The following is a 27,937-nucleotide window of genomic DNA, read 5'->3' as shown; positions in this document are numbered from 1 at the left end:
TTTGGTGTTGTTTGGCAGAAAACTGCAAAATGGTGTTGCATGATAAGGAAGAGCCTTGGGTATGCAGTGTTTCTTGTGCACATGTGTTAGAATCACCGCAACTCATAAATTCAAATTACTTTTAAAAGCTGGCCATGATACATTTCCTCATTAACCATATGGAAAATGGCACTCAGGAATTTTCTACAGTGCACTTTCAAAGAAAGAATCCAATTGCAGGCAGACATTCCTTAGTACAGTGTTTATGCAGCTGTACTTGTGATTAAATTACACCAGCCCTGGCCCACATGTAGCCACAGATCCTATTAGTTTGAGTACAAAGCACCTTGTAAGAGTATGAGAACTCTCCTTGTGATGTTTTTTGGCCTCTTGGCCACTGTATCGAGCAAGCATCAAAAGTCATGCATGTGCTTAAAGGTCTCTGGAGGAGGAGCGGTGGGACAGAGCAGTGCCGCTCACACGGCACGAGGAACTTTGACAGCCTACCAGGAGGGATTGTGGGATTGCTGCTGTCAGCAGTTCCAACAGTGCAAACAGTATGAAGAAGCTTCCACAGGGATTGAATTACTGAAGACTTCTGCTCCGTGTTTTTTGGTATAATTGAGAGCACAGAGGGAGCTTGATTTCTCTGTCTTATGATTTGAAGGTGAAGACAAGAGCCTGCAGGGCTCTGTCAGAGTTATGGGCATGCTCAACACAGACTTCAAAAAATCTAATTCCCATAAAACCTTACAAGGCTGAATTGCTTACCTGAATATAAAAGATTTACTTTCACTGAATCATTTAACACACAACCATATTAATTGCATTCTGAGATGGAAAAAATGATAATGGAATAAATCATAATGTGGAAATATCTTAACACTAGAATTTGCTTATATATTTTAATACAGTGCAAAGATTTTGTGCAAAATACAGGAAAATATATATTCTCTTTAACATGTGTACACATTGTGACTATCCTCACAATAGCCCTTGGAAAGCTGTATTAACAAATTCCCACAGTAGCACCAGAATGAGAGGAGATGGGGCCACATCTTTATGTACAACGTTAAGCACTGTACATAATTTAATCAGGTTAATTTTAAGCAGGGAGAGTGGGGGTTAGAGATGTTTTAACTAATCTTTTAACACCCAATTTGGCCTGATCTGTGACCAGAGTGTTTTAAGCCGGGAGTAGCATTCAGTTGTCCCCAAATGGGAGAATGGGAGAGAGGGAGAAACCCAGGTTTCAAGACTTACATGCCTGACAGCATTTCCAGCTCCTTTTGTAAGCACACCTTGACCTGAATGTTTCCTTTTTATGAGCAGAAGTGAAACACAACAGGTATGTTTTCTCCCAGATGAGAAGAAATCCTCCTGGGGTGTGTCCTGGAACAAAGGAGATGAACCTAACCCACCCCAGCTCGTTTCTGAATTAGGCTGATGCGATACTACAGACAGATCAGTGCTGATCTCCCTTCACTCCCCCTCCCTCTCCAGTCTTTGTTGTGTGCTATCAAGTAAATATGCAACCAAACTCAATGTAAATCATAACCCGCATGGAGCCACAGCTTGCCATCCAGACCCAGAATCCTACAGAGGTTTGTGAGGTGGAAAGACTGTGTCTTTCACACAAAGCAATGGCTATGCTCACTCCCATCCTTCTTTTACTTTCTGCTTAACCCTTTAGGCTGTGGCTGATGCCCTTCTTAACATCCTCTACCCGAGCAGTTCTCTCCTTTTTCATTTTTGCTTTTCTCTCTTTCTTTTTTTTCCCCTTAAGTCTGACCTCAACATCTGAAACCAAATAAGCACACTGCAGGTGGAATGAAAGCTGCAAATGCATTTGCTCATTTAACCCATGTCCTTGATATTAACTATTGAAGTTTCAGATACAAAGGAATTGTTACAACAAGCATAAAGCTGATAACGTTTTGAAGAAATAGATGAATACAACTGGGAAACAGGGCAAGGTATTTTTCTGTGAGAAAACAGGAGCAAATGCTGTATGCTGTTCAGCCCCACATGATTTTTCATTCCTGCCCTCCTTCTTAATCTTTGCACAACCCTGTAGAATATATGCACTGTTGGGTACACCAGTGAGGGTCTCTTCCCTGCCCATCTTTTGGGGAGAAAGAGACTCTGCTGGGCTGATGAAATATAAGGTAACTTTTCCCACTCCTCTTCAAGGGCAAACCATGCCTCAGTTTCTGATGGGCTCCCCAGATTCAGAGATGTGGCAGTAATACCTCATGACCCTTCCGCGATGGGCGCTTCTCCACCCTTAGCCGACTTTCGGATTCCCTTTGTACTTATCTCCAGAACTCTAGGTTAAAGATATCGTTACCTATCACTGACAAATGGACACTATGTGGATGGTATTACCCCGGGCACTCTGTTCCAAATGCATTGTGTCTAACAACAAAACCCCCCGTGAAACTCATAAAATTACCAATTTCACAGTTGACTTTCTTCCTGCTCTGCTCTGCAGCCTTCATACTCCTGGCCTGTCTCCACACACTGCAGGAGATGATGTCGGACCAAACCAGCAATGCTGCATTAAAAAGGTTCTTGATATAAACAAGATCTATCTTGGTACTGATTAAAACATCTGCAGATTTTTTGCCTTATCTGGATAAATCCTTCTGATATGCATCATCTGTCATTATGCAGTAACAATCACCATGGTGTCCAGAGAGGGGGTTTATAGGAGCTGATTTTTTATTCCACCCTGTTCACTGCACACTCGTGTACACAAAGTGTGGTATTGCCTTGCACGTATTACGTGTGAAGAATTACATCAATGTCCATACTGGGGTTTGGCCTTTCCTGCTCTTTGGCATAGTTGGAGGTGTAAACAGCATTACTGGCTGCTGAACTTCTCGCCTGGAATCTCAGCATGTTGCAAAAAAATGAATTAAATCTCACAACAGGGCCCTGAGGACTCTTATTTAACAAAAGGGGGCTGCAAGAACATGAAGAAGAAAGGCTTTTCCCCATAGGGACGTTGCTGCAAAAGATTGGAGGGTGCAAATTTGCAGGGTGCTAAGTATTATTTTACCCTGTCTTTCCCTGTGGATGCTCCTAGAGCACAGGGATGTCTGGCAAGGTAGAGAGCTGGTGGGCACCAGCTGCCTGCTGAGGGCATCCAAAGAGGGGGTTGGTGTATTGGGAAGTTGCAGCCTGGATACTTGGCTGGTAGTGTCCCTGTGGTGACAAACCCAAAATGATCTAAGCAAATCACACAGTGAATCATCCAGGCCAGTTTAGAGTCTAGAATTTGGGTTTCCTGGTTCTGTTTTCTGCTTCCTGGATCATCTTCCTTTCCAGAATAGTTAAGGGCTTTTGCTCTTTTCTGTATTAATAGTTTTTGTATTTTTCCTGGCTACCGGGCTTGCCCTGGGATATTGAACTTTTTGCAGCTGGCTGTTACTCTGATGATGTATTGTATTACATCTGTCCAGTGTATTTTTTTTCTGTGTCCAATTTTTAAGGAAGCCAAACAGAAATATCTAACCATACTATTCTCCTTAGATAACAGTCTTGGGTGGCTTTTCTACAGGGCAGTTTAAATGTCACAGGTGGCTTCACTGTGAGTTCTCCTGTTTTTTACCAATCTTTTTAAAGACTATTTCATTGAGGATGTGTCTAGTCTACTAAACTTTCTTTCCCTTTTAGGACTGCAGGCTCTCTCTTCCCACAGGATTCCCACAATTCCATTTTTGCCCCTATGTACGCTTCTCTTACTCTGCCTTTCCCTGCCTGTCTTTGTCCTCAACATGCACCTTTCCAGTGTCACCCACTGTCTTTCAAAATAATTTTATATTTCAAATGGGTCTCCTTCCTACAAATTCCTCCCCCTTTTCTAGCTTTGATCTCATTATTCTCAACATGGTCTTTAGCGAAATCTTGTTCATCTAATTCAGAGAGTAAGATCCACAGTAGAGAGAACTTGGTATTGAAGTACTGGTAAAACACAAGCCATCAGTAATCATGTGGTAGCTGGCACTGACTTCCTGCAACTAGACAGAAACAAGAGTTAGCAAGTGAATAGTTGTTCCCCTTACACAGTATCTGGCCATAAAGAATGCATCAGGCACTAAGCATAACAGAGTGCAGACCCTGAGCAGCATTATCACAGGTCCCCAATAAGCTTGGTGCTTGTAGATTTTGTGATAGAATCCAACAGTCTTTAGCCATTTTTCACAAATTACTTTGCTGGTACCACAAATACTGTGACAAGCTTGAGCAATGCAACATTTCATGTCAAAGCCACCTCTTTCTTCCATTGCTCTGGTCATTCCACAGCACACAAAGAACTGCCTATAGCTCTCTGCTCTGCACCCATAAATAACAGAAATTCCCATATTTTTATAAATTTGGAATTAACATGAGCTGTTATATAGCAGTTTCCCCAAAAGTGACTTTTAGTCCACCTGAATCTCCTGTTTAATGGCCCTATAACTTGCCTAAAATGTTTCCAGGGCTGTCTTCAAGAAACTAGGTGGCATGAGGAAATCCCTCACCACTGAAATGGGATTAAGAGCAAAGTGCGTTAAACAACAGAGTACTGACACAGGTTCATTTAGTTACCATCACAAGATCTGGCCACAAATATATTGTGCATTACTCTACCGTGAGTTATCATGGCTCTGACCCCTCTCGGGAAATCCCCATGCCACCACTGTATTAACGACTGCATCTGCTTCAGAATAACCTTATTAGCTTGCCACAGCTGAGCCAGTAATCTCATAGGATTTTTGTCCCAGTCCCTTGTGGGGTGTGATTCTCTTCTCCTTGAATCCAGTTTGATGCCCAAAATTTAATAAGTTTTCCTGGACCCTCTGCTCTCCCTCCCCCTCCCCTTTTATCATCTGCTGTAGGGACCATGAAATCCCCAGTAACCTCCCCAAATGCCATCAATAACTCCTGAAATGCCATGATGTTTGGTGCTTCCTTAGACAAAAAGCTATGTTAATTAGGAAGGAGGAATTTTTGTCCCTCTTTTTAATCCAGATTTTTGCCTACACATCTTGTACCAAGCACCTCCAGTAACCAGTGCAAAGCAACAGAACCCTTACACATACCTTTATCTATGTAAATGTTGCCCTCCAGTCTGAAATGCTGGCAGTCTGAAGCCTTTAAGTGGCAAGTGAAATCTATCATGGTGTTCTCATAACATGTGAGCAGCTCTGTGTGTGATGGGGAGGGGGGAGTATGGGTTTTTGTGTCTGTGTATGTGTGTGTCTCCTTCCCATCTGACTGAACCCTCAGACTGCTATTCCTTGTAATCTGCATCACTTGATCGAGAGGCACAAACGATACTGCACACAGCAAGGTGTCTATATAATCATTAACTCTCTCGCCCTCTGGATAGGACAAATGATATACAAGCCTAAACTCGCCAGGGGTCTTCTTTGGGACTGTATCCTGGGGGAATCTTCTCCTATGAGTTAATGGAGTATTCCTAAATGGGCTGACTGCTTTCCTTCTGTGTGCCAGTTCTTTCCCAACTTTCCTTTCACAACCTCTGGCATCAAAAGCAAAGATATCGCATTCATAACATGTGCTTTTTTTCAAGATCCATGCAAGGAACAGCAAAGCCATTAACAAACCCTTTGAATAGAAAAATCTGCTGTAACATGATCTGCAGTAGGCAAACATTTAACCACAACAGTGTTTAGATTATCCTTGCCAGAACAGAATAAACGCCTTTTAATTCTCTCTTGAACAATCCTTGACTTCTTTCTCTCTCTCCCTTTCTCTCTTTTATTTTTACTGTGTTGGCCTATTTCTGGTAGAATTCTCCCACAACATTGTGGGTTACACTTGTTTTGACTGCACAGCTGCCTTCCCGTCTAAACTGACTTTTGCTTGCCTGACTTCCAGCCTGTAATGTTTGCAGCTTTTGAGGCTGATATTAGGAGGAGAATCTGATAAGTCCATGGGTAAAATGGAAAGGGCACCTGGTGGGGAGTTTGGAGCTGTTCCTAGCCTACTACCTGCTTTGTTACCTTGGATGAGTTATGGTACCCTGGTGGTTATAGTTCCCTCTCTGTAAAATGATTACTGTGATATTTAAATTCTGGTTGTAAGGAGCTTTGAGATACGCAGCTGTAAACACTGTCTAAATGCTGTTAAAATTGAACTGGCCTCCTTGGCTCACTGACTAGCCTAAGCTGTTTAGACCAAGGCACTCCAACTATTGCAGCCTGTTGTTGTGTCCCTTCACCCTGAAGAATGCTCACCATCATTCCAGGGCTGCTCTCCCAAGAGCACCAAGGGAAACACTTGAAGAGTGTCTATAGGATGTGGTGCTGCTGCCCTGCCATCACCACTTCACTTATGCTCCTTTTCTGTTTCCTTTTCTGTCTCAAAGTCCTGTTTCCAGGTTTGGGATGGAGTACATCTTACCAGCTCTCTGTGACAGGGTATCATCTTCCTTTGCTACAGCTGTCAGGTGTATATTTAATAAGGATGGGAGAACCCCTGAATGTCATCTTGACAGTCATAAACTGTGTTTGAGCTAAGAGACTGTGTATTCTGTTTGGTTCTGGAAAAAACAGTGTTTTGGCAATCAAGCAGGAAAACAGTACAATATGAAATGAAATGTATTTATTTCCTGTTAGTAATCATGAAATATGCCTTTTTTCCCATCACTGGGAATGCTTCTCACCCTTGATAATATTCATCCTCTCTCTTTTCTCTGTGTACACTATCTGTCTCTTGCTGCTTTTTGTTTTTTCTTGACCACTTTATCCAGAATTTACGTATTGCTTCCTTGCTTTGTATTTGCTTGCTTGCTTGCTTTTTCTCACTGGTACAGATACAGGGTTCCCAGGTATTGCTTTAGCTTGTTTTCCAATTCTACTTTCCCTGTTATTTCTTTTGTATTGTTTCAGTGCTTTTCCTTTTTTGTTTCTCATTATTCTTCCTTTTCTCATCAATTTTATCTGCCAGTTTTTTCCCTCTTTGCATATTTTCTCCTCTGGTGATCCCATCTTCTTTCCCCAGAATAACCAACCTCTTCCTTTTATTTTTGTCTACCTTTCATTCTCTTGATTACTCTTTCTAAAGGCTGATGAATCTAGCTTGCTCTTGAAATATTTAAATATTTAATAACAGGATGACAGCTATTCCCAAGACACTTGTGTCAGCGGACAGACAAGAACCCCCTACCCTTCCAGTCTCCCAGCAGGCCTTTTATGCACTAACATATACCCAGGAAACAGGATTGCTGAGGGGAAGGAAAGGTTGCAGTTGAAATTAAGTCCCCTTGAGCCATCTCTAATTCCTAGTCGGCTGAATGAAAATATTCAGACATGTAATTCCTTCAGCGCCTTTGTTGCAGGTGATAGTAGAGGCTCTTCCTTTGTGCCTAAGTGCCTCTTTTCTCTTCATGACTGATCTGGCCCCGTTACTAGCACACATGAGGGAGAGCTGAGGTTACTCTGTGCTTTGCTCCCTTGAGCTCTTTGACCTCACATGGTAATGGACATTGCAAGGACATCATTGAAAGGGACCTCCCCACCCTCTGCCTGACAAGACCCCCAAACTTTCTCCTAGGCAGTAACTGGCCCTCTATCTGTGCTACACACCTTCCTGCTGTAAACTTTGGATTGAGCAGTGGCATCTTTCTTTAACAATCCCGTGCTGCTTCCTCATGAAGTTGATGCCAGTAGAATTGCAACCTTTCCTGTCTTGTTTATTTCCATTTCCACATCTTTTGTGGAAAAGTTTGTCTTATATTATTTTGTATTTTTAAGGGGCTGATATAAAGAATACATGGTAGAGAAAAACAGACATTTGAACTTGTGTCTTAGGCAGTTTTGTTTCCTTTTCCCATCAGCAGATCTTTTTTCCTCTGTAATGTAATCCCCTGAGTTGTTTGAAACCTCTGTTAATAAGCTCACTGGTATTTCTCCACGCTTACAGCTGTATTTCCTCCATTCTTTTGTTTTCCCATAGCTGGTGACAGGAGAGGGACAGATATTTTTGAGATATTCCCATCACTATCTCACAGCTCAACCTAACTGATGAAAGGTCCCCTTTGAACTAACTGCCAGACAAGTCTTTCTCTTCAGCCCAGGACAAGAGGGATGACTAGGAGTCATATCTAAGACAGTAAAATCATGTCAAAATGGCAGCTGCTGAAGGAAGGCAAACCCCTTTCCTCCAGAATTATTTCCATATCTCCAGTAGTGTGTTTATGCATGCAGTTCTGTATCACCAGTACTCCTGCCCTGCTATTGTCTGTTCTGGACTTTAATCTGTCCTTCTTTCTTATTTTTTTAATGGCTTCACTTTTGCAAATTATACTAAGCAGAGAGCTTACCAAGGCTGCTAGATGAAGATCAGAAATCCATTCACCCTTTCTTCCTCATTTCACTTTCCTTTTCTTCACAGACAACTTTTGTATGTGCTATTTGTCAAATTATTAACTTTGACTGTAAATGCCTTTCTCTGCCCTCCAAAAATCCCCAGATCCCATACGAACAAACCATATATTAATGTATGGAGAAAATACATAATAGTTTCTGTGAATTCTTTGAAGAGATAAGTAGTCTTGTGTCGTAGCATGTTTTAGTCCTTGAAGACAGAGAGTTAGGAAAAACATTTCAAAACAGTGGGATTTTCTCAAACTACCTACTCTGAAATGAAAGAAACAGTTCTGAAGCCCAGCTTAGGCTGCACATTTACGGTTGGAACCAGAACCAGGTGTGGCAAAACAGCGTTTGCAATAAGCGCTCATTGTCTGCTGATGTGTTAAACTCCTTCAGCCCCACATTCTCTTCCTTCAGCTAATGATTCTTGCCTGACTCTTTAATTGGAAGGTGGAAGTCCCCTCCTGTACACCCCACACAACATGTCAAGTTAAACACAAGTCACCTCCATTAGTGCCAGTGGGTGGGGGGAAGCACAAAGGAAAAATATAACAACAATTCTGCTCAAGCCTTTGAAGTGTTAGACGATCAATCTGTCTGCTTGAGTCTGATTCTGAATCCCTCTTTAAAATGCATCAAATGTTTGAGCCTGAAGTTCTGTCCTGACAGCATCTGTGAGTCTCTGCGGAGACATCTGCTCCACAGTTTCACAGACGCTCTCTGTGTTCACATGAGAAGGGTTTGATCCAAAGGCCTAGCCAGAGTGAGACTGTGTGGAGTTGTAACTAGACAGACAGTTTTAGCAGGGTCCTGTGGAGTCTCAGTAGCAAAGACCCTGTGGAGCTGGAGTACGTGTTCTGTAGCAAGGGCCAGAGGTTTTTTTTTCCTGCCTTTCAACTAGACTTTTCTCCACCAAAACCAAAATAGCTACAGGGACATTTATTGGGGAGAGGGGAAGCAGAGTGCCATAGCTTCTTGGATACTTTTAATGGCAGAGTTACACACCATGGCAGCAATAATGATTAAAATGAAACTCCAAGTGTTTATTATTGGAGAGCTAGGAGCATTTGAGTTTCTTCAAAGTAAGTAAGGCAAATAATTCTGGAGGGTTAGAAAAACTGCTTTCCTTCCACTGTGGCTGTGTGGTTCCTGCACTGTGCTTGGCTGTTATCTCACAATTAATGTGAGAAGTAAACCAGAATTGCTATTTCATCTTGTTCAAAGTTACATACACCATAGATGTCAGTACTCAAGAGCCAGGACTTGGCTTTTACTATGCTGTATGTATGTAGCGCCCTTAGAAGAGAGACTGTAAAGGCTTCATGTTATGACTTAGCACCATATAGATTTTCCAATAGCTTTCCTGGACAGTCTGCAGTGTCAGTAGCTTTTCCATCACAATGGTCCCAGAGACCATTTTAGGCTAGCAGTACTTGGTAGCTGTGGGTTTTAGCAACAGCTTTAGTAATTGTACTGTTTTCACAAATACCAGCAGCACATTAAAAATAGGCTGGGGCCATCTTTAAGGGTTATGAAATAATCTGAATTCACTCCTTGTGAAATTAAATCTGCAGTAGTTCGGACCTATGGGTGGAACTGTAAGAAGTCTTCTGAGATGGCAACTTGCTTTATAGGGCAGCTTTCTATTTACTGCATCACACAGCAAGATAATAATTTGCTGATCTGTCATTAGTGCCATTATTTAAAAAAAAAAAATCCTCTTGTGTGTTTTCTTTGCTTTAGGAATCATGGCTTACAAACCCAGCAAACCAGCAGCATTAATCTGTAACCGTAAACAAGATGCATCTTTTTCCTCATCATGTACTTGAATTAATATTTTTGACCAAATTCGTAACTCCTTTATCCTTTCATTTTGTCATGCATTATGATCTGAAGTCACTTAGAGAATTGGTGAATTATTTCTTCATTTTTTGCTAGCTCCATGGGTAGCAAATTCAGAAAAATCATTTTGCTTCCTGTTACTCACCGGTAGCCAGAGCTGTAACCCAAATGAGGTGGGACATCTGGTAGCCTCTTCATTCTTCTGTCTACACCTGCAAAATGCTGTCTAGTCTCTGCTAGTTTCAGAAAAGGTGAGATGTGCAGAGGGAGAGTCTTCTAAAACTAGGATCAAAGGAAACAACAATAAAAAGCAAATAACTAAAATCTATGGTAGGAATATGTCTCCAAAAATTGGGAGAGCATTCTTTTAAACATGCCCTTAGTTTTCCCTCAGTTTCTTAGCACAAATGTGTGTACTTCTGCCAAACATTTATTTTTTATGATGCCCATGACTAAACATTTCACCACACAGCAGTGGCTCCTTCCTTTTTCTTTTGTGCACTATCCAGAAAAATAGTTGATGGATTTCTCCAAACTCGCCACTCATGATATACTCAAAATGATGCCTTAGACTAATAAGATGGTATTTTCCATAACCTGCTCCTACTTAGCTCGGAACACCACGGACACATTGAGGCGATCAGCTGTAAGTGAACACTGACATATAAAGCAGAAGTCTTCCTCAATCTCAAGCATAGCAACACAAAACACAAAATTCAACACAAACCACAAAATTCAACACAAGATTCATAGTATTTGAATGGAAATGCAATCCTTCCTGTAATGTTAATTTGGAAGCTACTAGTCTTCAGGGTGCTTCACCTTCACGAAGAAGCCCTGCCCTCAGGTACTGGTGCAGCATCAGTCACTTCTGCCATAGCTGTTCTCCTTCCCCAAACAGCTACAAATCAAAAACAAAAGCAAAGTTTTTTTAAGCCCTAATTTCCTTCGAGACTTACTGTTCACAGATCCTAGCAGAAGTTTTGGCACACCCTGAGCCCCAGTCAGGATGACTGGAGTCAAGCAGATTGCAGGTTTGAAGGGATACATCGCCTCCTCCAAAAGGCACACCATTGGGAGGGCTGACAGCCCTCAGCCTGCTGCCAAAGTGAGGGCTACACAAGCCACTCAAATGGCCATTCTTCTGGTTAACACAGACAGCAGATTTTCATTTTATTTTCTTTTTTTTTTTTTTCCTGACACACACAAATGTCTACTTATTCCATTTGGGAGATGGATATAATCCGTAAAACTCAGTGCACATAAGCCAGATGGCAGATCTGAGTAAGTTGTGACCAAAAACTTTTGAACTTTAGCCCAGTTCCACACCAGTGGAAGATGTGTCCCCAGTGGAATCTGGTATCTGTGCTCATTCAGCATAGCTAAGAAGGGCACAAATAAGTCCTGTGCAAATAATTATGTTGGATCAGTTTATGCCTAACATTTATATATACCCGCCTAATTGAATTGAGTGTCTAATCCCAGGGTTCATTATCTATTTCTCTATCTAAGTTTTTTTTTTTCCTACTTATGTTCAGCACCCAGCTGTCTGCTCCTCCAAATGGTCAACCATTGCCCTGTAAAAAACTAAACATCAGCCTCTCAAACCTGTATCATGGCATAGCAATTTTCACAGCAAGGGGGCACTGGGAGCTGGTCCTGACACTGGATGGAAGTCATCAGGAGAAAAGTCGTATGGAAATCTGAAAGGATGGAGTGTTACAACCCTCCCCAGAGGGCAAGGGTAACCCAGGTGCTTATTAATAGATCCCTTGGGACAGATGCTCGGTGTTTATATATATGTAGAGTTTATTTTAGAACAACTTAGTCACAATGCAAGGCAGATATGTAGCCATTTTGGTTATTATTATCTATGGTAATGCAGGAATATGAAAGCATAAAAATATTACTTAAGAAAATGTATCAGGGAAAAGAAAGAAAGACAGAGAAGGAAAGGATGATAGTAGAAATATACCTGTGGATCCAGTAACAAGAGCTGGTTGTTGAAATTTAGATATCCTTTGGTCAACGTGATGGTCTTGTTCCACTGTTGGTGGGGAAAGCCCACAAAACACAAAGTCCAATGGGTTACACTCAAGCTCAGATGAGAACCCCCAGGTACCACCCGTGGAGCTGGGTGGTTTTAATCCTCAGGGTGGAAGGCCTCAAAAATTAGTCTGGAGGCACTTTGGGGGTCTTTGATGGTTTATGACATCCTACGACATGACAGCTGCCTCTGATGTCAGTTGAGCTAGTTACACCCCATCAGACCTTCCCCGGGAGGAGGGGGAGAGTTACAGCACTGAAAGAATTGTGTAAGGGAGGACAATACTATGATAAAAATCATCACCCCACCTTGCAGGATCTGCCTCTTATCAGCTACACTTCAGAGTGTAGCCTCCCTTTCTGTCCTGTGCTAACCCACGTCACTGCCTCCCCCTCAGGGGTGCAAACCTGGCCTCAGCAGAGCACCCCGACACCTCTACAAATGGGCAATTGCTTGGAGTCATTAACCATGAACAGTTCAGTCCCTCACAAAGACCACGTTGTTCTGAAAGCCCTCCTTGACAGGTCTGCTGGAGAGAGTTTGTTATGGTAGTCAGGACATGGCATTGCTGCCTTTTGTAGTAACCAGAATAAAGCAATAAAAAGATCAGTTAAAATGCTTGCTGGAAGTTATTGATAGAAAAATTCTTTCTGCACGAAAGATTATAAACAGAGCTTTATCTCAGGATAGATTTGTTTTAATTTGGCATTGATGTATTTGATACCTAGTAGGATCAAAGAAAACAGAATCAAAGAGTAAAATACAGGCAGAACTGCTTCTCTGAATATTGGCCTCTTTTATAGATACAAAATCTCAGGACTAGAGTGCTCAAATTTATTTGTACTGATGTTTGTTTAAAGATCAATATTAAATAAATTGGTCTGGAAGCTATAGTCATAAAGCAGCTGTCGGACTAATGTAATCCCACAATGCTATTTTGTCTACTGCATGAAACCTGGTTAGCTGTGTACTTCTAATAACATGTGGATATCTAGTGAAAAAGAAAATAGCTGAACTGGATTCGATGCACTTGGATTAACTATGTACATATCCATTTATTTGAAATTTCATCTTGCTGACCAGATTGTAAAACAAGCCTAACTTTCAGATTTTCATGGTAAATTTCAACTTGAATTTAAACAGTTGTAAAAAGGATTTTATGCTGTCCACGCTGAAATAAGTTAGGGGAGATATAATTGTAAATCTGCCTGTTTTGGCTTTGGATGTGTAATAAATCTCCAGTGTCTAAATACATACAGTTTATGTGTTTGATAGTAAACACAGGTTTCTTTGCGGCCATTCTTCTGTGTTTCTGTTGACAATTTGCAGGGATTTTCTCTGTGATTTCCCTCAATGAAAACAAGAAGAAAGGAAATATTTCAAAATGTAGCACTGCTTTGCATTATGAGAGTCACATGAAGGACCTCTGACAAGCCTAAGATGTGTTTGAGAGGCTGTCAAAAATGCTCTGAGCCAAAAATGAGATTTGTTTGTACAATGTAAACCAGTTTATCTAGAGGTCCAAGGGACACCTGAAAGCTTTGGATAAGGAGTTTTGGATGAATTCAGCAGCTTTTTTAGAAGAGCCTGCCCTTCAGGTTCCCCTCACTGGTCAGTGATGAAAAGGCAATTGCCATGCTGAGATTTGGGGAGCCTGTAACATGCCCCCACTGACTTTGCCCGTCCACACCAAAGCTCCCAAGATCCCAGTGTGCTGAGTTCCAGATGTCAATTAGTGAGAAGCACCCCAACTTCTTGTCCCATTTAGGACCCAGATGTCCCAGTAGAGTAAATTCTTCTACCCATGAAAGCCACCATCAGCCTCACTCACTGGGGTGCAGTGAAGTCCCCCACTAGTGACACACAGAGGCGGGGAGAGGACATCTCTTTTTGAGTCCATCCACCTTACCTGTGTGGCTTTAATGGCATTTTCATGAGTAGAGCTGAACAGCTGAAACTGTAAGTAAAAGTGTCTTCTTGAATGTGTATTCAAGGGGGAACTGATGGTTTCCTGAAAGCTTCAACACCCTTATCCAAGTCACATCATGAATGTATGGATGTGCCATCTCAGTGTTGACAAGGGGATGACTTGTGTGTCAGGATCACAATGTTTGCCCTTCCACACCACCACCTTGGCTGTATTTGTACACTCTAATTTAGGTTTACCAGGAGTGTAGACACACGTATGCATATTTGATGGAATGAATGGCCATAGGTGTAAAAAACAGACCTTTGTTTGGAGACACACCCTGAGGCACATTTGCAATCTGAAGAGCCATTTTTATTTAATTGTAAAAGATATGGTATGAATATTTTTTTTTTTTCAGCAACTGTTACAAATTTAATTATTCCTGCCTCCTTAAGAGAGTTTTACAGTAATTCCCACTGGTCAGGACAGCATTGCTTATAGTTTTTGGGGATGCTGACCAACCCATCTTTACTGGTTTTTTTTTCCTCAGCTTTCCTAGTGATTGCCTCTGTCTTCTTGGGCAAATCACTTAATTGCTTTGAAATGCAGCTGGTCACAACATTAAAATGGGGACAGTGAATACTTTTTGCCGGTATGTAAAGCATTTGGGGAATTCTGTGTGAATATGACTTCTGCAGATTGTTTTGTGTGATCACGATGAAAATACTGCTGCACTGAAAATATGACAAGAGAGCAGAGTATCCAGGCATGTCTGTGGGAGAAAACATGCATAAAGAAGAGCCCCAGATGACAGTACAGCCACCTGCAGCCCTGTACCAGGCATGCTCTAAAACAGCAGAATCCCATCCCTGTCGCAAACCACATTGTGATTTGCAGATGTCCAGCTGGATTCTGCAATTTATAGATTGCTTACATAGCAGTGACTACCTCTCTGTAACCATGTATCCACAGATACCAGAATCTTTTGTTTCTTGTATTTTTTAGAGATTAATTGAGTGCAATACAGATGGGACATTACCCCAGTGCATTTCTCCCCCTTGGAAATTCAGGAAGGAGGCTAGGTTTATTGTCTGGGTCATAATCAGGAAATGGCTTAACAAGAGGAGTAGGGGAAAATGGAGGTAGAGAAGACAATCTTTCCTTCTCATGAAATCAGTTCTGTAATGTAGTTTAACTGCAGGTTCTGCAGCAAGAAGCAAATTCCATTTTCCAACTATTTAGGACTTTCAGTCCCTAGAAGCCTCAACCATGGAAATGAGGGAACCTGTTTACTAACTTAGTGTGCTGCCACTCTGTTATGTTTTAAACGCCGTGAAATGAGAATGCGTAGGCTATGAATTTGTAGATATATGAGTGCACACTATATGTATAGTTCCAATTTTTGTAACAAAGATGTAAAACTTAAAGCAGAAATGTGGCTGATTGTGCTGAATTATTACTCCAAGATAGATTCATCAAATCTCCCAGCTGTATAAGACAGGGCTTACTAATGAAGTTCCCTATCAAAAAGAAAAGCCTAATTTTGATTTGGCTTAGGTAATGAACTTCTTTTTCCTGGTGTGATTATCTGCATGGGGTGGCTAAAAGAGTAGCAAGAGAGAGTGCGCTCACAGAAGCATTATGCAAAATGTCTTTTGTCTCTTTTTGCTGGGATATATTAAATTTTCAATGTAGTCTATGTAATATAAAATTATGATAATGACTTTTGGCCCACTGTGAAGGCAGCTTGCTGGTCCTGAGCATGTGTGTCTGGCTTGAGCACTAGGATACACTGTGGGAGTTGCCTTTTCTATTAACAAACCTCTAGATACCTAATGATGAATTTTCTTTCACCAAATGTTCTCCTTTTGTCTAAAATACAAGCATTTTCTAAATTGCTTTTGAGAAAAACAAGAGAGGCAGAGAGGTCTATGGCAATGACAAGGGATATTGAAACAAAGCAAGGAATACAGTTAGCATCATTCTTGTAATTACAAACCAACCAAAAGGTTGTTTCATGTAATAGTGAAAATATTTACTACCTTTTTGAAATAAATTATGGCATTACATTAGTGAAGGAAAAAATCAAGCAATTTTCTCATAAAATGTCGCTGCAAGTTCAGTAGCATGAAACTTGACAGTCAAATTTATTGCAGGTAATTGTATCAACTTTTGCTACCTATAGTGTCTTCAGTAATTGTTAAGTCTTTCTCCTCTTCCACCCTTCTTTTCCATTCTTCATCAAAAAAAGCCCAAACAATGAAAAAGACTGATATGTGCCCTGGTTTTACTATCATTTATTAACCAAGACATAAAATCAAAAATTAATATGTTTTAAACAGGAGGAACATTTTATCAGCTGAGTGTAGTTCAGAGTTATGTTGCAAGAAAGATCCTTTTCTATGTGGAAAAAGTATTCTAGCAGCTTGACATAGAATATCTGTGTTTTCCTACATTTCTGTGTTTTCTCCCTATTGTCAAAGTCAGTGGGACAAAACTCAAGAGCCCACACCAAGCCATGATTCCTGCACAAAACTGTGGTGGTCCCCGTGTGACATCACTATAACATCATTATCATGGTGTCATACTCACTGAATTAAAATTTCAAGGGAGGAATGAACTGCAGCAGTCCTTTAGCTGAGTGGACTATCATAGCTAGAAAAGAAATGTGAGGAAATATGGACAGAAAACAGAGGTCTGATGCTGCCACCCAAACGTCCTTGGCCACACACAGAGGAGTGGGCTTCAGCAGATCTCCTCTCAGAGCAGAGCCGCAGGATCTGGCCCATATTGTTCAGGCCTGTCATATTACTAAGGTGATTATTTTTCAAAGTTTCCCAGGAGAGCTGAGCTGCCCCCCAAGGCAGCTCCAGCCAGTAGCTTTCTGTGGCATGTGTCAGGGAAAGGGCAGTGCTGCGGGTATTTACATACCTGATGATCACAACAGAATGATCTCTGCCGTGTGCTTGTTTGCATGGACTTGATTTTAATTTGGTGAAACAGGTTAGTTACCAAAAAAAACTGCTTAGCTTTTGCAGAATAATTAGGATTACTTTATATCAAAATCCAAGGGAAAAAAAGATGAAGTAGAATGCAGTGGAATAATAAAAATAAAAGCCTCATTTTTAATTTTCTGATACTACAGAGAGCCAGCATAACCTTTAGCAGATTAAGAGCAAATCTCTCCAGAAATGGAATCAAGCCTTCTTTCCTTCTTCTCTTCTAAGAGTGCATCGTAGGTTCTGCAATGAATAAAAGCTCTGTGAATATCTGAGAACACATTAGTAGGTCTAAAGGTTGGGAATGTGTGCAATTAATTAATTAAATTATTATACAATATAGCTTGTAGCAGTGTAAGCCTGCATTCCTTTGACCCTCCTCTCTCCTTAGCCCTTATTGCTTTAAATGAAGACATATAGGAGTGATGCCTGTCTCTTGCTGGCATTAGTTATAGGTTTCCCAGTGATACACATAATCAGCCCCTTTCTCCTACATCTGTAAATGTCCTACCGATCAGCGGTACAGAAAACCTCTCAGCGTCTGGCATTTCTTTGTAGCTGCCAGTAATCTCTGACTGTAATCTTTATTAAATCAGTCCTTTAGTTCCCGTGATCACCATTTCCTTACTATGTATAGCTATTTAGATTTCATTTAAAAATAAATAATAAAACCTTCTGAGACATATGGCATTATACCACAGGTGTCATGCCCTTCGAGGCCGCCTTGTGCATAGCAATGGCTGCGGATCGATGAGAGAGCTTGAAGGCTCTAAGAAATGAGTCTGCTGAAAGTTCGAAAGGTGGAAGTCTCCAGTATGTAATGAGGTTATGTCTGTGTTGCGCTCACTTTCCTACCAGTCGGGAGGCGTTGTACTGCTCTGCTCGAGTGGCCAAAAAATATTGTTCTTTTGGTTACTACCCAAGCTTCCATATGTTACCACTTTCTGTTTTTTTTTAGATGCAGCACTTAGGTAAATGCTGAATGGATCAAACTACATGGGGTTATGTTCAAATGGCAGAAAGAACAACTCTTGGCAGCCACGTTCTGTGTTTTTTATCCTTAATTCTTCATCTGTGTTTTATCAGCTGAAGCAGACAACAGCAGATGAGCAGAAACTTCCCTGCACAAGAACTTCAGAAAAGTAAAACTGGTCATTTTAAGGGCAAATGGCTGTGCTACAATCAGAGCACTCTGGAAATAGCAAACTAATTGTTTAAAATGTCGTTATCTGGTGGTGTCTCATTTATAGCAGAAACTATGAATTCAGCCTGATTATTTTCTAATGTCATAAACACCTTCTGATGTTCGAAATAGCGCCTTTTTCTTTCTTTGGGTTGTTTTGGTTTGTCTTTCTTTCTTTTTTTTTTTTTTTACTTTTCTTCACTTCTTGATCAGTTTATTTTACTATGAGATTGACTCAGTAGTTTTAGATCTTGCTTATTGCTTGGTCACAGATGGTTGCACAGCAAATGTATTCATTTCACATGCTTCTTCATATAGAGATGGTTAGATCTATGTAATGTGTAAATTTTGCCTTATCAAAATGCAGAGCTTTCAGTCATTCTTAGCATTTATTTGTGTAAGGAGATTTCATAGTAGGGTGGGGGGCCTTTGACCCATTCATGTTTGGTATAAGCACTCACCAAACAAATTTCTGGGTTTTGTCTCTGAGTGTGATATTTTCCTGGAGATTCAGGTCCACAGAGCTCTGTTCAAATCCTCTGGCAGTGGCACCACTGTATTTGTATTAATGTATCTCCTGTTCTTGCGAGTAAATGGCTGGCATTCTGTTTTTGTTGGTCTGCCAGCCAAACTATGAAGTGGTAATTGAGTCTGTTTTAAAGTGGAATGCTTTAGACAGTGCTTTAATTGTACTCAAGCCAATTCCATAAATATACACTCTAGTATTAAGTTATTTTCTACTATAAGCACTTACTCAGAATCCATTTGTATTGTGTTTAGTAAGTTTGTTCCACTTGTCTTTAAAAGAAAAAAACATTTCTGAAACTCCTTCCTTCTTTCTGCATGCTTTTAAATTACAAAGCAGGTGCAGATTTTTAAAAGTGATCTCGTTGTTCTTGTCAAAATGGTCTTGTCCCTCTCTGCTCCCTCTATCCATGTGTGGAAAACGTCGCATTTATTATCACACCCAGTTTTATGCATCTTCCAGATGATTTAACTGAACTGATGCTATGGAGGATATGCTGACTGGCACTTTTCCCATGCCTAATGTGTTAACAAAAGCCAATAGTGTCAGTTTTAACAGTTTTAGTTAAATTCCCATGATGCTCTTAACAAACGTTGAAACCTCTGCCATGTCTTACCCTGACAGATTCCCTGCCGTCATTGCACACTTAAAATAAATGTCATCCCCAATCAAAAAGTTCACATTTTTTTCTGACAATATAATTTCTTACTTTGTTCCTGTTTTATCTCTTTCTTCGGCACAATAACCCAAGAATGCATATGTTATTTCTTTAAAGTGTTTTGTGCCATCTTTTATTGTTAGAGCTGGAGCCACAGCAGCAAGTGGTGGAAATAGCCCCTTCATTTGACATGGTGCAAAAGGAAATTTTCAGAGTGGGGCACATGGAATAGGAATTGTGCCTCCTAGGGCTAATGATAGTAACCCAATGTGTTTGGAAGCATGCTGGGTGGCAGTGCATACCCACCAAGTTTGCAGCATGGGGTGAGCCATGAGTAGGGAGTTCCACATGCTTGGAGTGATGATTGTCAAGCAAACATCACCCTTTCCTTTTCTACTATTTGTTTCACTACCTCCCCCCAAAAACAAAGACAGTTTTTGCACTGGATAGAGGAAAGGGAACCTTACAAAACACATCCTAGCCTCTATAGGCTACCCTTGGCTATGTATTACAGCTTTGAATTGGCTGGAATATTCTGCGAGCACACATATTTATGCAAAGAGAAGCCCCTTTGTGAGCAGCAGCAGCGTCTCTTTGATCTAACCTGTGCAAGCCACTATGGCGAGATAGTAGGCAGAGTTTTTTTAATTATTGCATTATAGGTACAATTGGCACCTCTCTCTTTCCCTCCCTCCCTCCCTCCCTCCCTCCCTCCCTCCCTCCCTCCCTCCCTCCCTCCCTTTCGCCGTGTCTGTCGCGCGCTCAGAGACGAAGCGAGGTGGCTTTCACAGCAGCTGGTTAATTTCCCTGGCTTCACACTACTGTTTAATGATCCGTTTCTCCTGTGCCACCTCTCTCATCTACTGAAAGATAGGTACAAATTGTACCTATAAAAATTATAATACAACCCTGGATTATCTTTGTTTTTCAAATTGTGATCATCTGAACTGAGGTTTAATATTCTTTCCTTTTACAGTTCTTTAGAAATAGCCAAGAATAAATCACTATGTCCTACACAAGGCATTTTGGTGTAAAGATTTTACATTTGGGGCATTTGGCACCCTTTCACATGGTTGGTTGTTTTTGAAGGTGGAAGATAAATCCCATGGAGATATCATCCAAACAACCGTATGGCCACTGAGCCAGCTTGCAAACCATCACAAATGGCCAGATATGCTGGCAGGTCTGGTTATTGGGCTGCATCTGTCTCTGGGCACCTCAGAAGACCTTGCAGCACTTGGTTCTTCTTGAAAGAGATGAGTAACAAATGTCTGTGCAGGAATGACACAGAAAGAGTTGATCCTTCCTGGGGACAAGGGGATCAGCTTCTTTAAGTCCCTCCCAGGGCTCTGATCTTATCAGTGGTGGTAATAGGAAGGGGACATTGCCACCCACACCTAATGAAGCCTCTCCTAATGAATTGCTGTCTTACCTCAGGGAGTGGTCCAGATCAGGAATGACATATTTTAGTAGAGAACCAGAGGGAAGTTTACACCACTACTCACCCTTTGTTATGTCCCTTCCAGGACTCAGCTACACTCCCTAGGCAGTGCCAATCCTTTGCTTTTGAAGAGTGCTCAAAAATATTTTTAAAATTTCTCAGAGTATGGGAGTATTTGTGGTTTTTATGAATTTATGTCTTTATCTTTTTTTTTTTTTTTTTTACTAAACTCTTAACTGGAAGGATATCAGGACAAAAAAACCTCTTTCAGCACAAAAGCAGGGTAAATGTTGGGACTGTGTTAAAGGGGTGTCCAATATAAATAATGTTTAGGGTAAAAAAATCATCAACGCCAAACAAAAAGAAAACAGAGCAGAGTCAGTGCAGTTAAAGAAAGGTTGCACATTTGAAACTGCAGATTTTAATTCAGCAGGAAGCCTTCTCTTGAGTATTACGACAGAGTTTAAAGGGACCTCCATAATGATTGATATTCAGTAGATTTTCATGTGTTTTCAAAGTTTCTTTCTTTAAGGAAAGCCATTCACATGCCTGATTAGTAAGCAGAGAGCGACCCTTCTTAAAAGCTGTGCTAGGAGGCTGGGGAATTCACGTAATTTAGAGAAACGTGTTGGACAGAGGGCTTTGGAAGTGAAGGTATACTGTCTTTTTAGGAGTAATGTACTAGAGAATCCTCATTCTGTGGCACTGTATTTTCTATAAAAAATACCAAATCACAGTTTGGTGAATTTAGACACAGGATTTGAAGTCCTGTTCTAGCTAGCATGTTTCAGTCCATTTCTAAGTGCCACAGTTGCAAACAAAGCAAACAGAATTTCAGGCACATAACCACAAAGCATTTTAGGAGGAAATGAAACTGCATTTAGATGTTACAACCATCACAGCCAAGAGAAGGCAAGACCAGACAGGGATAGCAGAGACAGCAGCTGAAAGAGAGCCAGAACCAATGCTATTAGCCATACAGCAAGTGATGGTGGGAACCAATTTCACAGATTTTGGTATCCCATTGTGAGTTTCATACTTGTCCTCCTCAGTTTCCTAGGGAAGATCTCACATCAATGACTCCTCCATCCTCATCTTCTTTTTGCAGTGTAAGGGTAAGACAAAACCAGCTATAACTTATCCTTAATGACCTCCTCTCTCAAGATGCCCTATTCTGCATCCTCCTGCCATGAAAGCCAAGAACATTTCAGTTCTTATCTTCCCCTGATGCTCCCACCACAGTACATATTCCTGATTTCCTCTTTCAGAGCACAGTGCACATAGAGGAGGTCATACCCTGCTAATCAGTAAAGCAAAAACCAGAAGGCATTATCTAATGAAAGCATTGTAGAGCAAGGAAGACCCTCTGCAATCCAACCAAATGAACAATGTAAGGATAAAATTTGTTTGACTGGAACATTTATCAAAGGGTTGAAAATTATAAACATGTACAAAATCCACCTGTAAAAAGTAGTAGCCAGGAAAAAGAGGGAGAATCACTGACTATGTTTTTCACTGTGAATTGTTGCCCAGGTTCTGCTTGAAATTCAGGTTGTTTATAGCCAGCAATCCTTTTGGAAATTGCTTTGAAGAAAGACTAATGATTGGAGATTATCGTAAAGCCAGATTTCCATGAAAACTACTTTAAGTGCCTTTGCCATTCATAGGTCTTCTTTGCTTTGTGACCTTCCACCACAAGTAGGTGTTGTTCCAAAGTCAGACATATGCTGTAACTACATCTTTAGCATTACATGGCTATTCCAGGAGCACACAAGCCAGTGGCTACTCTGTGGTCTGTTCCATCTTTGCAGAGGTATGACTCTTTGGAATTACTCAATTTCCACATGCTGTAGTTCCTTCCATTCTTGCTCAGACACCTTTAAAATATTTTCATGCTGACCAGCAAATTGTCACAGCCCCAGATGAGTGTTCAGCAACACTGTGGTCTGTTTCCTGTACCTTCCCTTCTGTTTTGAGCTGTGAATGTGACTACACTTGGGTAAGAAACCTTCTTCACAGTTTCAGCAGGATTATGATTGCAGCATGTCAGTAGTGTATCTTTTGTCTCTGATCAACCACGCATGTGCTTTCTTTGCAGTCACTTTTGGTGTGTGATACAGCAACCTCAGTGAGCACACATGGCTTGCTAAGATATACCTAGAGGAGTATCCCAGGTTTTTTGTGTTTACTTATTTTTCTCAGCCTCTAGAAAGCCTTTTCTCCTTGGCAAAACTGATGATTTTCAGTAGTGTTGGGAACATGTGTTTAGGATGCTTTAATGGATATAGAAATTAACATAGTGTGTGTTTCTTTTTCCAAATATCAGCAATTTATGGTTGTCTCTTATCAGTGTAATGATATTTTCAGTATTCCATCAGTCTAAGTTCTCTCATCAGTATGATTGCATAATTGCATATACATCCTGCTATGAAGACAGAGATGTGAAAGAAGTGAATACTTAGTCAAAGGCCCATGGATATAACAGAATGACACTCTGTCAAGGGAAGTTTAGATTGGACATTAGGAAAAGGTTCTTCAATTGAGAAGTGGTCAATCACTGGACCAGAGTCCCCACAGCACCAAGCCTGTCAAGAGTTCAAGCAACATCTGCAGGACATTCTTAGTCATATTATTAGTGTTAGGTAGACCTGTGAGGAGAAGAGAGCTGGACTTGATGATCTTCTATAGGTCCCTTCCAACTTAAGATATTCTATGATTCTCTGTTGTCTGTAAACAATCTTGTACAGGATATGTGTTACACAAGTAAAACAGAGGTAATTTTCAACCTATTATCTTGACCGCAGGGGAGGCACATCAGCTCAGATATGCAGTCTTTGCTTGTAAGGCCACATACCAACAATATTACCACTATGTTATCTGGAAAAAGAAAAAGTCCTAGTACCCATAATGATTTATTTTCAAAATCCTGGCTGCTGTGCATTTTCTCTAATTTTTGTTTGTTTGGTTTGGTTGTTTTGTTATTTTTTCTGATAAGTGCTCTGTGTTTTTGACTTTCAAGCAGCAGAAAGAAAACCATCTCCCTTAATTTGCTCTGACTTTTGTCTGAGTAATTCTTAGGCATTGTATCCTGTAAAGGTCTATTAAAACCCTTCACACTTCTAAAAAGGAATGTGGAGGAGTACAGTCACTCTATAGGGAGTGGTTTTAACAAGGCTGAAATGTATACATACACATACACACACGTATGTGTACATATATGTACATACATGTATATCTGTTCACTCTGTAGAGCAAATATACATACGTACATTTTTTTTTTAAGTTGGAAGGGTTTAATAGATAGATGAATAAAAAAAGTCCCAAGCGGAAAAAAAAAATTGATACAAAAATGAAAGAATAAGCTGGCAGAAATTATATTTTGGAGTGAGAAGTTGCCTTTGCCTCCAACAACTCTGCCACTCTGCGATGAAACAGGGAGAACACTTTCCTTCCACCTTTCAGTCAGCTTTGCAATCAGCCAGGCCCTGTAGGGAGGGAGGGGGGCTCCCTACTGTATCTTCCTCCATCAACATGGCATCTCTCAAGGGGCCTGCACTGAATCTGTTAAGATGAGCTGTGCTCCACATTAGTGACAGGAGCTGCCTGTCTCTCTCAGGAGAGTACAGTGGCATGGTACTGCTTCCTGTTTGAGCAAAATCAAGGCTTTAATTGCAAGGACTTTTTTTTCATTACCTGTTAATTGATAAATCATGCTCACAGGTCTGTGAAACAAGCCACATTGTGAGCAGACTTCCAGGTTTCTCTTCCTCCTTCCCTAAAACCAGGACATATCTGATACTAAGAGCAAAGCAGTGGTGGCAGGGAAAAGCCTCCATCCCACAGAACCCCAATGAACAGCTCTTAAAGCAGGCAAAGTGGGCATAGGAGCCTGTGCCTTCCCCTGATGTAGGTCCTCAAATGATGGAGATTCAGCTGGGAGACTTTGCACCATTCCTTTCCATCCTGGGGTAACAGCAAAGGCAGGTTTTGTAGCCCTACTTCCCAGGCTCATTCTCAGCTGCCTGGATTTTGAGCAGACCCCAGCTGTAGCTTGGCATGGGCTTGGCTAGAGACAGCAGCAGAACTGGGAGGTGGAAAGGTGAATTTTAAGTCACCTTCATGCACCTGTGTGGGTACGTGCATGTGCGTGCCCACAGACACAGCCTCTTTCATTCATGTTAGCCACAGCCATGGATCAGGCCTTTGATCTAAAATCAACAAGAAAAAATTAGTTGGACATTAAAGTCACTGTCTTCAGGAGGCATATAAAACATGCATTTTTTTCAAGATTTCTTTTGTCATTTCTGTCCTTTTATTCTTGCTTCTATTGCGAGTAGCAAGAGGCCAATGTCTTGGGAGGAACAGTAAAAATCCTGAGTATAGTGAAATAATTTAGCTGATAATTCCCCACTGTATAATTTTCTACGCTTCCTGCTAGCTGACCTTGTGGGCTCCTGTCAGGTTGCTAAGGGAAATCCAGCAGGGCTCCTGCACTGCTCCTCTACTTTTAAAAAAGTATTACAGGAAAAGGAAGCATGTTTATGTCAGCTTAGTTATGTGCGTATTTGATCAAGTGGCATTCTCTAACCGTTTTCCTTGCCTTTTATTTTCTTTCTTGTTTTAAAATTGGAGTGATAGCTCTGTAGAGAGGAGCTGTTCCTAGCTAATCCCTTGGCATTTTTAGCATAAGAAACATCACTGAAAAGGTGGGGAGCAGGTACATGTATGAGCAGGAAAGGTAACGAGCATAACTGGGGTGTTTGAGAAAACTGGTGGAATTGTGTCCAAGACTGTCTGTGTTTGTTGTCTTTATACAAAGGTAGGGCATTGTCTGCCCTAAACAATACTAATAATGAGGGACGGGAGCATTAAAGTTACTGCTGCCAGGTCATACCACCTTGGTAGTGTGAGCACAGCTGTTAAGACCTCCTAGACATTTGATGACTTGCGCACAAATGAGTCTGGTTCCCATTCCCGTTTTCGGCAGACAAATGTTCCTCACAAAAGCACATCTGCCGTGGGTGGTGCTTTCATTGACTGTAGCACAGCAGTGGGGACACAGGCTGGCTGCACAGAAATAGCTCTAGGTAATACAGAGATAGCTCTATACTGCATCTAGGTGGTCCCTCTCCGGACTGAGGAGGCTTGGATGGGAAGCACGGGCAGGAGGCTAGCACTGCTGCTGCCTGTGCTGCGCCTGGTGTGCAGAGAAATTGAAAATGTTGCTCGCCAGGGCTATCAATCTGGCACCTTTGACATCCCTCAAAAATAAATGAATCTGTTGGAATGGATTTGGCTCATATTGCAGTTTTTAGTGCCATGATAGCTGTAAAAATATAACTTCAGATATAGGCTGTGCTGTGGTGCCATGATGTGCCCTGGTTTGGAATTCTGCATTCTGAGGTTTGAACCAGGTCCCTTTTTATTCATTAGCATCTTTTAGGTTTTCCAACTTATAACGGCAGAGTAGCCTTTGGACCTGATGCCGGGCCAGAGAAGCCAGGCTCATCTGAGGAACCCAGATTGTCCCTGTGGCCTCTAACCATATTACAGGATCTTCAAGGTTACTCATAAGGTGTTTTGGCATGATAGGCACGGCAGGCAGGTGCAGCCGTTGCCTCCACTGTGATTTTTCCTGACCTAGCAAAGTTTCCCTGCACAACTCTTACAGGAAATAACAAACCATTGATTGGTGTCTGACTTGTTTGTAGGTAATTGTAGGCCATTGATCTAACCAAGCTGAAGCTGTGGCGCTGTAAGTTGTGCAGCCCTCATTACCTCTGACCTGGTGACTGCAGCATCGAGTCATTGGAAAACTCATCCAGAAGAGAATTGTTCCTTAAGATTTTGCCTGCTGTAGAAAAAGCAAAGGTGAAATGGTCATTTGTAAGTTTTAGTAGGCTGCATGTAATAACTTTGCAGCCTGATGTATAAAATCGCATGGTATTCTTGGGATAAACAAGCTTGCTGCATTGTCCTGCTTTTTACAGGAGGAACTGGATCAGTTGGCTTGCGTTGTGTCCCAGCTGTCACAAGGAAAACACAGTCATATTTGTGATCAAATGTCAGTAGGCTATGGCACAGAGCTGGGAACGTGACATTGCTTTGGATCAGGTCCTTTTAAAATTCAGCCATAGTAGCAAATTATGTCTGCAATGGATTAAACACAGGCATTTTTTGATCTGCATTCAGTTGCATGCCCCAGAATTTTTATCAATAAGTCTACGATTTATAGGCATTGATTTTGCAAGGCCTTTAACAGGAAAATAAAAAGAATCCTCAAGGATCGAACTCAAAAACTATTGCTCTTGCAGCAATCTGGTACTTTATATTAGTGAAGGTGGCAAATCTTTGATCAAAACAGCCTAGAAAATAAGTTGTCACAGAGATTATTTCAGGACATTTGGTGCTTTTAATTAATGCTTTCTTTTGGAAAGAAGTAAACCATTTAAGTAGTCATGTGATTTCTTTGTTAGTTTGTCTGGTGTGTTCATCCTCGGTACTTCCAGTTGCACAACCATATACACAGAATAAACAAGCCCTGTATAAGGCATAGACTTCTTTGCCCCCCAGTTTCTCTGCTCTTTTGCATTGAGTTTTGCAATCAGAAGAGAAAAAACCATAAAATATGCTTCTAAGAAAAAAAAAACCCTTCACTCATTTCTATTTTTTTTTGCCAGCATCTGCATTCATAAATAAAGAAAAATATTGTACCTGCCAGGAAGTATTATACAAGGTACTTTCTTTCATGTCAAATTCCATTATTTTGAACAGGTTGTGTAAGGGCATTCAGCCTGCTGCATTGGGATATGCAGGGTGTGTTTGCGTGGTTTATATTTGTGCCCAGTTCTGAATACATTTGATGTTAGCAGTGGATTTTTATTCTTGCTGCAGGATGTTATTCTACCACAGATGACAGGACAGCACAAATTGCTATGTAAGTCTAGCTGCTGGGCTGTCGGCCTC

General features: G+C 41.1%; 1 protein-coding gene and 1 long non-coding RNA gene across 15 annotated transcripts in view; one reads left to right on the top strand and one right to left on the bottom strand.

Moving 5' to 3' along the window:
- The window catches only part of ZNF521 (zinc finger protein 521), a 230,057-nt gene that overhangs the window by 146,953 nt on the left and 55,167 nt on the right, over positions 1-27,937 (top strand). The window lies entirely within an intron of this gene.
- Positions 17,265-26,828, bottom strand: LOC135289258 (uncharacterized). The gene is made up of 2 exons (XR_010352043.1): positions 26,750-26,828; positions 17,265-17,406 (listed from the first exon to the last, which is right to left on the bottom strand). It is a non-coding gene; the product is annotated as an uncharacterized LOC135289258 (long non-coding RNA).

Source organism: Passer domesticus, chromosome 1 (assembly GCF_036417665.1).
Source record: "Passer domesticus isolate bPasDom1 chromosome 1, bPasDom1.hap1, whole genome shotgun sequence".
Classification (NCBI taxonomy): domain Eukaryota; kingdom Metazoa; phylum Chordata; class Aves; order Passeriformes; family Passeridae; genus Passer; species Passer domesticus.
Note: the sequence above shows the minus strand (reverse complement) of the source record. Positions and strands in the feature narration are given on the sequence as shown.